At 32.8% G+C, this 16851-nt stretch overlaps 1 long non-coding RNA gene across 1 annotated transcript; it reads right to left on the bottom strand.

The window, feature by feature from the left end:
• Positions 1–1205: 1205 nt before the first annotated feature.
• Positions 1206–4500, bottom strand: LOC142321636 (uncharacterized). Its single transcript, XR_012755685.1, has 2 exons — positions 4165–4500; positions 1206–1535 (listed from the first exon to the last, which is right to left on the bottom strand). It is a non-coding gene; the product is annotated as an uncharacterized LOC142321636 (long non-coding RNA).
• Positions 4501–16851: the final 12351 nt, after the last annotated feature.

Genomic DNA, 16851 nt, shown 5'->3' with positions numbered 1-16851 from the left:
CGTATGTCCGGCAACTTTACCTATGACTGATAACAGCCACGATAATATGGCGGCTGTATATTGGGCTGTGAGGAATAAAATTGCGGAAATGCCTACTCTAGCGTACAAAATTTATAATTGTTATAATTAAAAAAATAAAAATAAATTTGTTAAATGTTCATATTAAATATTTAAATATAAATGCTTGAAATAATGCTTGAAGATACAAATATAAAAAATAACTTCAAACTATTATACAATTTAGGAGGTATTAAAGAGAATTATTTTAGGTGACATTTTTGTACATGATGAATGTGGTACAGAAAATTCTATAAAATGTTTTAATTAATATTATTTAAAAATTCATGGAAAGGGGAATATTGATTCTGTAAAAACAAATTAAATTATATTTTAAATACATTGGCGGAGAGATTTATTTTTTAAAGCTTTGACAGTTTATTAAAAATGGAAGTAGAATCATATTAGTTGCTTTCTTGTAAGCGTTAGGTATTGTGTTGAGTTACTCGGGAATATAAACGCCAATCTATCAACGTCTCTATAAACTATCTTATAATATTTCAGATATAAATTTATATTTGTTGAATTTATCTTTAACTATTTGAAGTACCGGTTCTTCAGATTGGCAAATGCCGATGTTATACGTCTTTTACAGTTAAGAGTACTTATAATAGTGTCTGTCAAAGTACTCACAGTGCTAGTGTAGAGTATTCCGTTTTATTTTTTTGTAGGGTATACCTCATAGTTACTAAGTGACCGACTTTTTTGAATCTAAAACCCGGGAACGTATGATTAACTACCGGTAATGTTACTAACTCTAGTCGATCTGTGCAGTGAACGGAGTAAATAAGTCGCGCGTAACGCAGATTTACCAGTAAATACAGGTAGATTTATACCTGAATATTTACGTACATGTTCTGCGTATAAAACCCAGATATTCCTAAGTACTGGTAAACGTGCTCCTCACTAAAGTTAGTAAGACGGTAAGGGTGATAAGCGATAAAATATACGGTTCACCGGAGAAGACAAACTATTTCTCTTACAATCTTTGCAAATGCATTAGGCGTACTCAAAAATTACCCAAAACGATCGAGGGTTTTATTCCCTCTAACGACGGCGGACAGCTCACACCTCCCGTTTCAGCTGTGGAATAAGGTGTGGAAATAAAGAATGACAAAGGAAAAAAGTAATAATATATATATATATAATAATATTTTTGAAATCAGATATCTTTATTATTCTTATTATTAGTAGTAGATATAATTTTCATAATGCATATTTTATTAAATATAATTTAATGTTTATTATTTTATTATACAAGGTAAGAGAAAATTGATATCGTGTAATAATCATCATTATTCTTTCAATAATCCGATGGTTATGGATTTTTTCTTCTTTTTCATTTTTTTATTTTTTTCCCATATTGTAGTCTATTTCCAATGCTTCCAATGTGGTGTTGCACCGTATGGTCTAAACATATTCGGTCTTGCAATAACGCTTAATATTGCAGCGATTAAAATCACACAAAAAATGTAAAACTGGAAAAGATAACGTATAAAATTAAAACATTTAATACTTATCACATTATATATCTATTTAAATATTATAGTTCCGATGTAAAATAATGAATATGTAAGGTAATGATTTTTACGTATCAACTTTCTAATAATTAATTTATTCAAACTATATTTACTTTTGGTGAGTAATTCTTAAATGAAGAAGAAGAATTAAGAAACATAAATAGCATATACCTTCTATAAAGCTTATAGAATTACCTATAAATTTCTAATCGTGGCTATTTAACAATATCTCTCATCGAGTAAACGATCCTATGTCGTGTCTAGTCACATTACTAGAATAAATGATAAACGTAAATTTATGTATTTTTAAATACATATATAATTATATTATAAAAAGTGTACTTACTTAATAAGTTATACTCATATATTTTTATGTACACTGTAAAAAAGATAATGCACGCTAATGAAATAATAGTGCAGAAGAAATTCAGATAAAAGAATGTGTTTTTTTTTTCGTAATTGATAGTATAGTGGCATTTCATCCTTGATTCATGAATCTATTTTCTTCCATTTCTCAGGGTATTCCACTTCATTTGTTAAAATTGTCTGAATAATTTTTTTTTGTTTAAGATCCGTTTTCTGTAAGATGTTACGTTAATTAACGACGTAATTACCTCATGTTACTAAATTCTTCATCTATTTAATATTAAACTCGTTATACAGATGAAACGGTTAACTCCTCGATGATCTCAGAGAAGTTACATAGGTGCACGCTATGTAACGTATATTAACGTATTTTTTTACTGTGCAATTCGAGAAAAGTATTTACACCGCTTGCAAATTTTCATATATTCTATATCGGTACAGTTTAAAAATATATAAATATTTATTGTTTATTGCTTATTACAAAACGATTAACAAAATATTGGCTTCCTATCGGCATCTACAAATTGTTAATTTAAAGATTTATTTAACTCAATATGATAAAAAAGTTTAACTAGGTGAAAAAATAAATCGCATACCTCCGACACAGATCAGCAGTGATGAAGTTGTAATACATTTTCGGTGGATCTTCTTATTGTTCTTGGTTTTAATCGATCACCTGCATTTTTTACGTGTAAATTTAAAACTGGGGGTGTATGAGGATCGTGTGTGGAAAGCTCCCGAGCTGACAAAAAGATGTTGCAAGTATGACGTAATGCGTATGATATTTGTAAATTATGATCCATTAGATAGCATACTGCAAAGTTTAAGGCGAGTGCATTTAGGAGCTTGTTTGTGACGCTATCGATAAAGCCAACAATGTTAGAAATTTCTGAAAAAATTAATAAAATTGAAGTTCGAATTGTTATAAAATGCTATTTGGAAAACTACAACGATGACAGACATTACAAAAGAATTAACTTCAACTTTAAAGAATTCTTCCCAATCGTTATCGATATTAAAAAAGTGGGCTGCTGAATTTAAACATGGTCATACATCCAATCAGGTAAGAATTCTTGGGACTCCTTAACCCTCTACGATCAAAGAAATCAAAAAAATCTAAAATGACTTATTAAATGATTGTCGGCTGAAAGTACGCGAGCTCGCTGACATTGCAGATTATGTGATAGAACGTGTCCACAACGTTTTACAAAATGCCATGACTATGACTTACCTTTCCGTTCGATTTTGTCGCGTTTGTTAACAGTCAATCAAATACGCATTCAACTGAACACTTCTAAAGGATGTTTAGACCTATTTAAATATGGACAGTGAAAATCTGACTTCATATTCTGAATCAGATACTAAAAATACATAGCAATCAGAAAGAATTGATTATGTAAAAAATTATAGTTAACCAATGTTATTGATTTTTCAAGGAACCTTTTTTCAAGGAATCACGTAAATATGGTTAACGGACTTATTAACGTCGATGGTTCATCGACGTTTAAAACAGTAGATGAAACACTATATCACAATTACATACCAGCGTAAATGGTGAACGACCAAACAGTGGAATAGTCTGTTTAAAGTTTTTTTGGAAAAAATGAATAAAAAATGTTACTTCACAGAAGACACTTGAGATGAAGAAATCCGTTATTAGTTGGGGATTTCCAGTTTTTCATCTCTAAGAAAATATTGGACCTGGTACATTTTTATCGTATGCTGTACAGCAAATTTGTCCATGAATCCAGTTTTCAAATTCGTGTACCTTGCAGACAATAGTCCTTGAATCATTCTACTGAACCACAAAAATAAAAATAAAAATAAAAATTATTCTTAATTTGAAACTTGTATTTTAACCGAATCGGGATCTATGAAAACAGCTAAAAATCTATTATTATTATTGTAAAAATACTTCTTTAAAAAGATAAAAACAATTGTAAATATTATTTCTACAGAGGTATATCTCTCTTACACACTACATAAGACATATGAACAAAAAGTTTTTATTTATTCCCATTGTTTGAGGAAATGCTTGTTACCCTCAATACAGAAAAAAATGTCCCCATAAATAAAATAAAATTAGGCAAATAGATGAGGATTTTTTATTTTTATTACTATTATTTATTATTAAATTAATATTTTTAATAAATATAAAATAATTAACTTATATAAAGAATTATAATAATTTGCTGTTTATATACATACACTACTAACTTACTTTAATTGAAAATATCATGTTGTTTCAAATTGAGAGAAAAGAAATTAAACGTAATAAGTTATTAAGTCAATTTAATAATCTTAAACTACTCGACTAAGCCGTTCTATGTAATCGGTAACATTAATATAAAAAAAGACTATGGGAGAAGAACTTTGTTGTGATTCATCATCTCTCCCCACTACTACCATATTTTATATTACTGCAGTCGAGTGAAAAAAAAAAAAGTAAATAAAATGGTATCATTAATCTTTAAAATATTTAATTTTTTTACCCACTTCGTTTAATGTTTCTTGTTCAAATATACACAATTGCAACTAAACAATACCTTTACGTTTTTATAATTTGTAAACTAACTGAATAATAACAAATTACACCATAAGGCATTGCCATAACAGTATGTGAACGGATGAACTGCCGTTACAAGCGCGACTTTGTATTCATAAAGTAGTTTAAAATTGATGTCAGTCATTCATTTTATTTAAACTATTAATTATTATAGTCGAATTTGTGTTCCGTTGATTATTTCCATTGTATTAAAAAAAAAACGCAAACCCCGTGTAGATCCCAGAATATTCTTCTTTGCACTGTGTTCTAGGGACACCGTTTTTACAAAAGCGATCTGGAAAAGTTTTGAACTAGATTTATTCATGAATTTATTTACTCGGATTTTTCTTTGCGTACCCTCATGAATTCTTTCACAGATCATGTTAATAATAACAATAATAATTTTAGTAAATTACTGTAAATTGATTGCAGGAATTGTGATTTTATATTAATGAATTTCGAAGAAGTGAGCTTAAAGTAAATAAGTACCATAAATTGAATTTACATTCGTAATTACAATGGAATTTATAAAAGCCAGCTCTGATTGAAACTATTACATTTAAAATATTTGTGGGTTTAGTTATTTTTTTTTAACAAGAGATAAGTATTAAAATTTAAAAACACACGACTACCGAAAAAAAAATTCTTGATAAACATTGCTGTTTAATATAGGATAATTAAAGAGCATGCGGGTGACAATTTTGTGTATAGTATCTGTATATAGCACAATTTTTTCTTTTTCAAATTTTTAAATTGGTATAAAGTTTATAAATATATATATACCTGTTATTAATACCTAACGCCGGTCTCGGTCCACCAGCTGCTTCGGTGATGCCACGAACTATAACGAATGGGCTAGTTTTAGAAAAATTGCCGTCCTTCTTCTTTATGACTAAATATTTTGGTACTGGACCTATTCTTTGGTCTAAACTTACGATTTTCCATCTTCTTTTTCAGATCTATAACCTCTTCCTTATCACTAAATTCTACACTCTTCCTTTTCTTCGCCTGCGAAGACTAAGACTTTCCAGAAGGAGGGTTTTTACGTGGACCCTCACCACGGTTGTTGTGGAAAGTGAAAATTCCATAGCTTATGTTGTCGCCAGTCGACATGTTACAAGGTTCGGGTGGAGAGTCGGTTGGGCGTGCCCCGGATCATAGACCCTGCCTGGGTTTCCCAGTCCGTCGTGTCCAACAAATTTAACTCGGGCTGGGGAGAAATCGAGTCTGACCCACGATACCGACATCGCAGGGCTTGCACGTAGCAGTAAGGGCTCCGATACCTTACTCATGGGACAATCCCTGCCAAGAACCGAAGCGAGTGGACATCGCAAGACTTTGGTAGAGCAAGCTCACAACAGCCCACCCTCAACCCGGCTCCACAACCGAGAAGAGAGATTGGCACTACCCACCCGTCCGCACATCACCAAGCCTCGGCAAACAGATCATAGTCAAGTCATGATTGACTATGATCTGTGTTTTTTTTTGTGTTGTACTATGTATTGTTACTTGTATTCAATTTATGTTAATTCGGGAATCTGCTGATAAGACTTATTTTGTCTTAGTGGAACCCTATGGTGTAAAATTATGCGAAAATATATAAGTAAATAAAATTATTATTATTATTATTACACGAGCCACCACTGCACTAAAGTAAGGTGGCTTAGTGCAGGACGTGTCTTTGAGCAAGTTTGGAAGTTTAAAGAAGAAATAGTTTCATTTATGCTTGGAGAACAGTTGCTTGAAGGCTGTGAAATGCTGGAAAATACGCATGGCTTTCGGATTTGGCATTTTTCACAGATCTTCTGTGTCATATGAGTCAGTTGAATGTTAAGCTGCAAGGAAGAAATCAATTTATCCATGATATCTGGGGTGATCTCAGAGGGTTTAAAATGCAACTAGTTCTATTTTGCGAAACAGCTAATTAAGAAAGACCTGTTCCACTTCCCAAGATTACAAACAATAGTCCCAGCAATGGTAGACAAACTTATGAGCTATGAGGAAAGTATGAGAAGACTTCATGATGAATTTGAACGCAGTTTTCAAGACTTAAGAACTATTGAGCAACACTTGAATATTTTCAGTATGCCATTTAATTTGGACTGCGACACAGTGAAACTGGAATTTCAGTTTGAACTAATTGAGTTGCAATGTAACACTGAATTGAAGAAGTTATTTCTCAACATCCCAAAATTATAGTTTTCTACAAGTCCCTGTCGTGATCAAGTTTCCCAAATTTGAGATCTCATGCCCAGAAGATAACCAACTGACATGTTAGCATCACCCTATGTCTGTGAAGAAATATTTTCTATCACGAAACTTCAAAAAAGTAGTGTTAGAAACAGATTGACAGATGACCATTTAGCTTCACTTCTGAGAGTCAGTGCATCCTAGTTACAACCAGATTTTTAAAAACTTTAGAAGTACAGTCACAGTTCCATTCATCACACCTCTTCATACTCATTCAATTATTAATTGAGTTTTGTAACAATATATCATAAGATATAAGGTAAAGAAAAGTATAAAATATAATCGTACATGTGTTTATTTTTCAACAAATTTTGGTGATCATCCCCTAAAGCTCATCTAAAGCTCATCAGGGCTACGAATGGGGGTGGTATGGCGACAAAAAGCATCACAAGAGTGGTTTCCCCTATGGCGTTGGGAGTTCATATGAAGGAGACATATACAATCATAGCAATCCTCCTCTACTCAATCAAATATGCTGAACGAAGTGGAAAAGTTTTGAAAAACAGCTGTATTTAGTGTACTCCAGTTGCATTCCAAGAGTACAGTGATGACTTTTAATTCTATCGAGACTATTTCCGAATTAATAGTTTTATTATATCAGTCATTTCAATTCACCCGCTGTTCCGGGTGAATTCGTTTTAGAACCTACGACAGGATTTAAATAAGGATTAGTTTCTGCATTGGAGGAAGAATTTTATTTTTGTATCTAATCTTCGAGGTCGTTTAATTTTTGGCAAATGTATTTTACTTTTTATATTACGAGTATAATATTTCGCTTCTGTTTCTGCTGTTTTTTGTTTTTGTTTACTGAACTAACTTTTACTTTATTAAATTTATTTTTTGTCTTACTTTGTTTTTGGACAGTCTTGACATAAACATCAGGTGGGGTTTCCGGTAAATCTTTATTTATATTTATTTTTTCTCGAATTTTTATTTTAGTGTTTTCATTAGTTTCCTTACATGTTCAAACAATGTTTTCGCTTTTTTTAACCGACTTAAAAAAAGGAGATTATGTATTTGACCCCTATATTTTTTTAATGTTTATTAGCATGTAACTTTAATCCTATTATCCCAATTGAAATAGATCCTTTTGGAATAGACGCAGCTGCTTTTCGCGGTGGTACCATGATGATGTACATTTTTTCGCTGCCCAGCGGGTAGGTAGGGACAGTGGGAATGCTGATATTCTACATGTATGGGTCACATTAGATGATATTATATGGTTTTCTGTAGATCAAATAATAGGAGTTTCTGCATCAGATATGTAGAACCGTTAATAAAATCATCAAAATAGAGATATCACGTCTTAAATCTTTCAGACCTAGTATACATTTATACACTCGTAACACTGTTGATGTGTCATTAGTAATTAACTCATCGATATCGAAAACATTGTAACTTAAGTGAAACGTAGCACATTATTCAATTTTATGCAAGGTTTCTCAATCTTTCCGTTTCAGCAAGTTCTTTTTTATCGTTTGGGCTATTCAGTAATTTACGTGGATCTAAATCACTCTAAGCTAAATCATCTAAGCTTCTGATTTGACTTAGAGCAACATAAACTTGTTCTTTCGCAAATATTTTTTCTCCCAAATCTACTACAGCTGTATTTAATGTTGTATCTTGCAATTTGTGCATTGTTACAGCCCAACTTAAAATTAGAGGTAGCATTTCGTCTTTCTAAATCTCCATATCTTTTAGTAGCTTGAAACATTGTACTTGCTGGTGTAATAGCTACACAACCACCTTCATCTTTCATTTTTGTACATTTTGCCATCGAATTTTATTAACACAGTTTTTGCTAACTCACCTCTTTCCAATGGGTTCCTTCACAGGGCAGGCCATTTGAATTTCTTTACAATTCACATAGTGCCGTTAACTAATCAGGAATCGATAAGGCAGGAATCGATATATTACGCCTTAACATAGCTCTTGAACCCTCTACCAATTGTGCATTATGGAAAAAAACAACACAGTTATTGAGGTCTACTGGAATAACATTCCCAGGGGGAGTTTATCCATATGTTGTAGCTTCTCGTGATTCATCGATAGTGTTAATAATAACTTCTATTTGTATTTGATATTATATCAATCATACTACGATTATATTCATCAACTAATTTAATAGGTGGGAATATTCTTACAGCATTTCTGTGTACAAATTCGTCTGTTAAAGGTAACCTCCTTCTTTCGCAAAGCATTTCCAGTTGGTTAGTTGTAACTACGTAAAAATACAAGTTATTTAATAGTCAGTGAATTCCATGCCGTTTGTTTGCCTCATGTTTATTATTAGCTCACAAAATGAAAACTGATACTACAAATTTATTTCTGCTTCACACGAAGGTGGTTGAAGAAAACACCAATGGCCTTTGACTGGAGGCAGCTGCATTATATCACCAAAAAGGAGGACAATAACTTCACCGAATAACTTATCGTTATTAATCACATGGCAAATTATGAGATTATTATTCTTTTAAAAAAATGGAACCGACATCAAAATGCACTAAAATGTAAAAAATAATTTCGTCTAAAAACTTCATTAATTTCTATGTTAACTACTGTTTACATTTCTTCGCTTCATTCTTTATTATACAGGTTATCATAAAAGAATGATGCGGTTTCAGTAATTCATAGGATGATTGTAGGGAAATGTCTAGATGTTATATTGGTATCTCTGAAAGCCTCCAACCCAAAAGTTTGTTTATCAGCAGTTGTAACCACAACGTCAGTTCTTGTATTGTTGTTGCGGTGAGTTTAGTGAGTTACTATGTCCTCGGATAAAGACAAAGCAAAGTGTGTTTTATTGATGGCTGAATTAAAATCCGTAATTTTAGTTCAACGTGCGTTTCGACGTGAATCTGAAGTGATCCACCACACAAAAATAACATAACACGTTGGTTCAGACAATTCGAAGAACCTGGATCAGTTAAGAGACAGAAATCAACCGGCAGACCAAGTGTACGAGACGAAACGGTTGAACTAATTAGACAATCGGAAATTAGAAGTCCTGAGAAGTCCATCCCCCGTCGAAGCGTCGAATTAGGTATTCCAAAATCAACAGTTCACAAAGTGTTAGATAAAAAACTGAAATTACACGCTTATAAAATCCAGATACTGCAGGAATTGAAACCCGATGATGGTGTAAAACGTTATAATTTCGCTGTTGAAATGTTGGACAGAATAAGTGAAAACGAATCATTTTTAGATGATATAAATTTTACAGACGAAGCTACATTCCAGGTGAAAGGATGTGTTAACAGACACAATTCACGAACATGGGGCTCTAAAAACCCACACGCAATTATTGAGAAACAACGCGATTCGCCTAAAGTTAATGTTTGGTGTGGTGCGATGAAAAATCGAGTAATAGGGCCTTTCTTCTTTGCTGAAAAAACAATTAATGGAGTTGTGTATCTTGACATAATAACCGATTATTGCTTTCCTCAGCTGGATGAACTCGAAAACATTCATCAACTTCATCTCCAAGAAAATGGTGCTTCCCCGCACTTCAATGCATTGGTCACGGACGCTTTGAACGAAAGATTTGGAGATCGATGGATAGGCCGGCAAAGACCCATACTTTGGCCTCCAAGTCCCTGCCACCTTGCGATTTCTTCTTGTGGGGTACATCAAAAGCGTTGTTTATACACAAAAAATTCGCGACCTAAACCACTTAAAAAACAGGATTAATGAAGCAATGACAACCATTAACGAAGAAATGTTAACTAAATTTTGGAGAGAAGTTGAGTATCGTTTAGACATATGTCGAGCGACTAAGGGCGCACATATTGAAATTTATTAATTATGTAAAAAAATATTTGAGACGACAAATTTGAAAAATAAAAAACATAAACTGTAAGTAATTCTGTTTTAATTTAAACCATGTTCAAAACCGCACCATTCTTTTATAATAACTCTGTATGTTGACGCGTTTCGGAAAAACTATACAAACCTTTTATTTGACGTCTTGTCTTATCTGGCCCTCTTGTTTATTTGTTATTAATCGTTTTACCAATTTTTAATTTTATTTGTATATTCCCTGTTTTCAAAAAAGGAGGTTTTTGAAAAGGAGATCCGCTTGATTTTTGATCTGTTCATTTATGATCGTATTATTGTTACTTTTAACACGACTGCCAAAAAAGGAATGTAATGGTTTTAGGGTGTATGTGTGTTCTACCGTAACGGCTCAACGACCGAACCGATTTAATGTTGACCCTGCGTTGGAATCCTTACTTTACGGGGAATGTCAAAAAAAAAAAAAAATAAATAAATAAATATGGCTATATAAATATGTATATATGTATGTTTAATTGTAACTAAAAGACCAAAAAAAAACCGTATATACTATTATAAATGGATGATCGACAGTATTTTTAGTATCGATTTATTTGTATCGAAAATAGTTGTTTTAAGATCTGCTTCGATATTGAATGAATGAATAACGGTAGTAAAATTTATTAATTTATTTTATAGTTATTATTACTGTTGTTATTTATTGCTTATAAACATTTAAGAAAACAAAATCATATGATTTTTTTAACGGGTAGTATGTTCGATCATGTAAGCATATTCTTTTTACTGCGAAATATTAACTAATAATCCCTTTCTTTTATTAATAAAATTAATAAATAAATAAAAATAATCTACCCTTAGATATTAAATTAAATAATCTGTAAATTAATTGACTTCTGACTGCTTCTAGTGGGAGAGAGTCGTGGAGGGAGCCGTGTGCAGCCGTCCGGCGCACCACCATTAGTCGCTTTGTGCCAAAACTTTGTTGCTAAATATTAACTAATAATCCCGTTCTTTTATTTTTTTACTGTCCAAAAAGGACTAAAAAATGTTTAGTCAAAAAAAAACTAAAGGAAGTATTACAGTCCAAAAGGGACTGCATGTAGAGTGTATGTATGTTGTTTCATCGTAGCAGCTCAACGGCTGAACCAATTTAGATTATAACCCCGCGCTGGAACCTTACGTTACACGGAATGTCATAAGTTGTATAAATATGTATATACGTATATATATGTTTAAATACTGAAAAAGATATCTGATAAATGAATCGTTTTTTAATAACTCGCTACTCGTGTATGAGCTATGAGGTTTCCGAATAGTTCAAAATAGAGAGGTGAGATGCGAGTTATTAAAAAACGACTCATTCATCCGATAGATTTTTTTAAATCTATGATTTGATAGATAAAATGATCAATTTTATTCATAACTAGTGTTTTTATACGACTGCCGAAAAATGAGTGTAATTGTTATTGTTTATATATGAACGGCTGAACCGATTTAGATGTATGATCATGCGTTGAAATCCTTATGTTATCGGGAGTGTCATAGACTTGTTTTAATTAATTATTACGTTATTTCTACATTGAAAGTAATTGTTTATTTTCCTTAATGTGACCAGAGTAATTAATGTTTGTTTGTATTTGAATATATTTGCAAATATAAATTGTCCCCACAGAGTAAGGGGACCCCAAAATAATTTTTTTTTAATTTACGAATTTTGATGATTAAATCTTAATTGGTAATCATTATTATCAATAAAAAAGCCCAGTTTATGTGAAGGCCCCAACATTTTTAAATATTCAGAAAATTTTATTTTGTTACTTATAATTCATAAACATTTTTATAAAAATAAAAATAAGACTTTTAATGATTGAATTGCAAAGTTTTCCAGTGAAGCCAGAAAGTTTTGCAATGAAAAAAGCTGTGCAAGGTATTGTGTACTTGATCAGAATAGCCAGGAAAGTTATGCAATATGTTTCAGCCTTTTTCCCTTAAATAGTCAGCAACTTTCCTGATACTACTTTCATTCGATCTATAAGATATATTACATTGTTTATAAAGTACAGACATAGACTGGCTGTTTAATGAACATCACTACTCTCAGGGAACGCTACTCTTACTGTGTCTCTTTCGCCTTATTTTTACATACATTATAGTCATAAAAAGTGACATACGGGTACAGTGCAAAGCTACAAGTAAATGTGTCCCTTTCTAATTTGAAACAATGGATTATATACATTGCTTCAATTCAGTTGCGAATATTCATGTGCTCATACTGCATAATATTAGGTTTTTTTTTACATAAGACCTAAATAAAGAATATTTAAAAAGTATTTTTAATTTTTATTAATAAAAATATTAACAATGGAAGAAAATTATAAATTTTCTTTAATAATGTTTTAGCAGTAACACAGGAACTTCATGTTATTTTAAGATTCATTTCTATTCAAATATCTGATAGGAGTACATCTATTTTAACTTTGCTTAAAAAATAAAAACTTATACAATTTTAGCCTAAAAAAGCTTACAAGTTACATAAAAAGAAAAAAGAGAGCTTGTAATTAAATAAAGAAAAAAAAGCCACATTTAAGGAAGACAATTTAAATATCAAAGTATATTTTACAGAAAACAAGAAGGAAGACTCATCGAAAAACATTTAATCAGTTAATTAACTACATTTAAGAAAAATAAAAACACTTCTTAACAGTTCAAAAGAATGTTTTACAACCAAGAGAAACAAGAAATCGAACTCACAAGTTGTAAATAAACATTTAAAGAACCAAAAGAGAGTTTATTAAAAGAAAACTAAGAAACAAGCTTTATTTCATAAATAAAAGAGAGGCAACAAGGTTAAAAACAGTTTAAAAAAGCTTAAAGATGAAACTAAAAATCAAAGGAGAAAAAGTAAAAAAAGAAAACTTAAAACAGTTGAGACTGCTATAATTTAAGGAAAAAATTATTTATTAATAAATTAAATGAAAAATAATATATCAATAAAAGAAATCCCTTTCGGCATGCAGGAAGGCAGAGGTAGATTTCACCGGTGCTATGTAGGGGATAAAAAAGATTTCCACCTTAAAGTTAAAGAAAACTTCAAATTTTCTCAATACAGTGGTTGCATGTGAAAATAGTTTCATATGTTTAGTATACGACAAGTCCTATCTTCTTACAATTCCAGCGATATTTTGGTCATCCTTTGCCGTAATTGTTGGTCATATCAAAAATTGTTTCAGACAAAGGTTTTAGGTAATGTTTACAGGACTAACGACCATTTTAAACCGATTCTATATATTGCCTATTAAGGAAGGTATGATTCTTTTTTGTCTTCGAAACTCAATTTTTTCCACCCTCTCGGCCAGTGGTTGGTGATATCAAAAACTTTACTTAGATAAGTTTTAGGCCCTTATTCAAAGAATAGTAGGAACTTTAAACAATTTCGATATTTTACTTAATAAGAAAGTTATAGCGGTATTTTGTTTTTTCGAAAAAGGCACCCCATTTCCACCCCATGGTTCGATTTTAGCCGTTAAAAAACACGACTGAGATTTTTGGTCTTATGTTTTTTGTATCAATTTGAAAGTGATTGGCGCAAAATTACAGCAGTTATCGTGTCCACAAGAAAGTGAATATATATATATATATATATATATATATATATATATATATAAATGTATGTATAAATTCTTGAGCTGTCAAAATTTTCCGGAAGTCGAATCATGGTACCCATTACAATAGGAAGTTTTGTTATGAAATCTATCTTAACAGTCAAACAGTAATTCATAATCCTCCTTATTTCTTAATTAGGATTCTTAAGAACTGGGTCAAAAGCTGGGTGATTTGGCTGTCCTTTGAGACGGGCAAAATAAGATAACAAAAGCTGGTCTCATCTATCCCAAAGTTATGGCTCACCACTGTCTACAAGTAAGCTTGCGATAGGGCTCGATCTAAACGCACCTGTGGCAAGCCGAAGAAAAGCATGATGTACACCGTCATATATAATAAATAATAATAAAAAATACCACACAAATAATAAAAAAAAAAATAAATATACTTAGGAAACCATATAAAATGTAGTTGAATGTGATTCGGTTTTTCTTTTTCGTATTCTTTATTTTAGATAACTCCGACGCCCTTGAGTCGGGAGGTTCTTTAATCAAATCCTCCAGTATATGTGGTGATGTTGGAGGAGACTTATTAGAATGGGATACCGCTATTGACATCCCAGAGTGGGTATTTGTGTGGGTTGCCTTTACGCAGAGCTTATTAGTTGTATTACTGCCAGCCGTGATAGTTTTTGCCCGTACCGATAGGACTTTGAGAACAGGAACTTTCGTATGGATCACACTGTTGAATTCATTTACTGCGACGTAAGACTTTTTATTCATCTTTGTCAGCTCTGAAATAGCGGCTGTAAGCGAAGCAACTTGATCAGGAAGCATCTGAACGAGTTTCTTAAATTCATTGCAGGATCCGCACGGCTGATTATTAACATTTGTAGGAGTTTGTTTTGACGTAACGGTGGCGAAAGATACATCTGGTTTGACCAGGTTCCGTGAGTTAATTATCTTTCTATATTCCCTGCGTGCAACTGGGAAAGATACCTTCTGCTCAGTACAGATTTTGAGAATTGCCTTTTCTTCTTTAAAGGTTGGGCAATCTGGGTGTGAACTACTGCAGTTAGCTCATTTTTCACTTTCCTCGCAGTTGGTGTCATTGTGACCTTCGTTTGCACATCGAGCACAGATCTCCGTTCTCGAGCAAAATGTTGTAGTGTGACCATACCCTTGACATCTGAAACATCGTCGTGGGTTGGGTATGAATGGTCGTACCCGAACCGAGAGGTAACTCACTTTAATCTTCTCTGCTGGAACAGGAAGACTGAATGTCAGTATAAGAGACGGTGTCTGTTCTTCTGTTCCGTTCTGTCGTTTCATTATACGTTTTACTTCTATAATACTTTGAGTACGAAGTTCATCAGCAGTTTCACTTAAATTCATATCCAGAAGGTCACGACAAAAAATTACCCCTCGGCTGGTATTTAGGGTCTTGTGGCATGTCGTACTTATGTTCATGCCGCCCATATTGGTGAGCCGTAATAGGGAGCGACTCTGCTCCCTATTACGGAGAACCAATTGTTGGAGAACCAATAAAACCGGTGACACTTTGTTAATGAGGAAAGGTGAGACCTTTTGAAGGAAGCCACCTTCCTGATTATTTCGAAGAACAACAAAGCGAACATTCTTACACCTGACACCATCTTCATCTGCTGTAGCATGATTATCCTCGTCAGACGAAGCTGACCGAGGCTTTTCACTAGACTGAAATTGGTGGTTTTTTCAGATGGACTACCAACCATCATAGAAATTTACTGAAGGAACTGAAATTTTTGTCCCATGAGAACCGGCGATATAATAGACCACTCCAGCAGAGCGCACGCGTATTGGAGCTAGAGCTAAATACAGCTGGGTTTGCTCTGGTGCCCAGACATCGTTCGAGACTCACTACGTAGAGTCATTCACCCATCGGCACGATAGTTCCCACCTTAGGTTACGGTTGCGTTTCGTAAGATGTAACACCACCGAGTATAAATGAAAGAGAAAATTATGCTGGATGTTGTTGCGTAGTTGTGTAAATGTATATGTTATAATTCGCATAGTGTTCTTGGTGTAGTATATGTGTGTAGTGTAAAGTATTCTGCAGCTCAGTGTGTAGTGGGAAGAAAAGCTGCAGAGGCTAGGCCCATGGGGATGCCAACCCCCAAAGTCTTAAAGAATAAGACTACCAGTCGGGGACGTAATGATAGTGGAGGGGTGGGATTAAGCGTCATGGGGTGGAGGAAAAACTATGGAAAACATAGTTAGAAACAAGTGGAATACTGATTAGAGGAGTATAAATACAAAATGAAACTTGCTGAAAACTTCTCCATATAAATGGAAAAGCGACTTTAAGTTGACTCGCCAATGAACAAGTAGCTGTGACCAGACTTAGAATCGGTTACACGCGATTAAGAGATTCATATTTGTTAACCGGCGAAGAGAGACCAATGTGCGGTGTTTGTAATAAAACACTGACAATCAAGCATCTAATAGAATTGTGTACCATGTATGAGGACCTCAGAAAGAGGTTCCGTCTTAGAAATTACATTACTGCTGATCTGTATAATGGAAATGAAGAAACGATAGTTGCATTTTTACACGCCAGTGGACGTCTTAAAAGTCTATAAAAATGAAAATTTAAATCTGTGATAAAAGAATCTCTAAGAGGTAGTTTCATTTATTTATATAAGAGAGTCTGGAAGCGTGGCAAGTATAGTGACGGGAA

This window comes from Lycorma delicatula, chromosome 3 (assembly GCF_047948215.1).
Source record: "Lycorma delicatula isolate Av1 chromosome 3, ASM4794821v1, whole genome shotgun sequence".
NCBI classification, from domain to species: Eukaryota; Metazoa; Arthropoda; class Insecta; order Hemiptera; family Fulgoridae; genus Lycorma; species Lycorma delicatula.
Note: the sequence above shows the minus strand (reverse complement) of the source record. Positions and strands in the feature narration are given on the sequence as shown.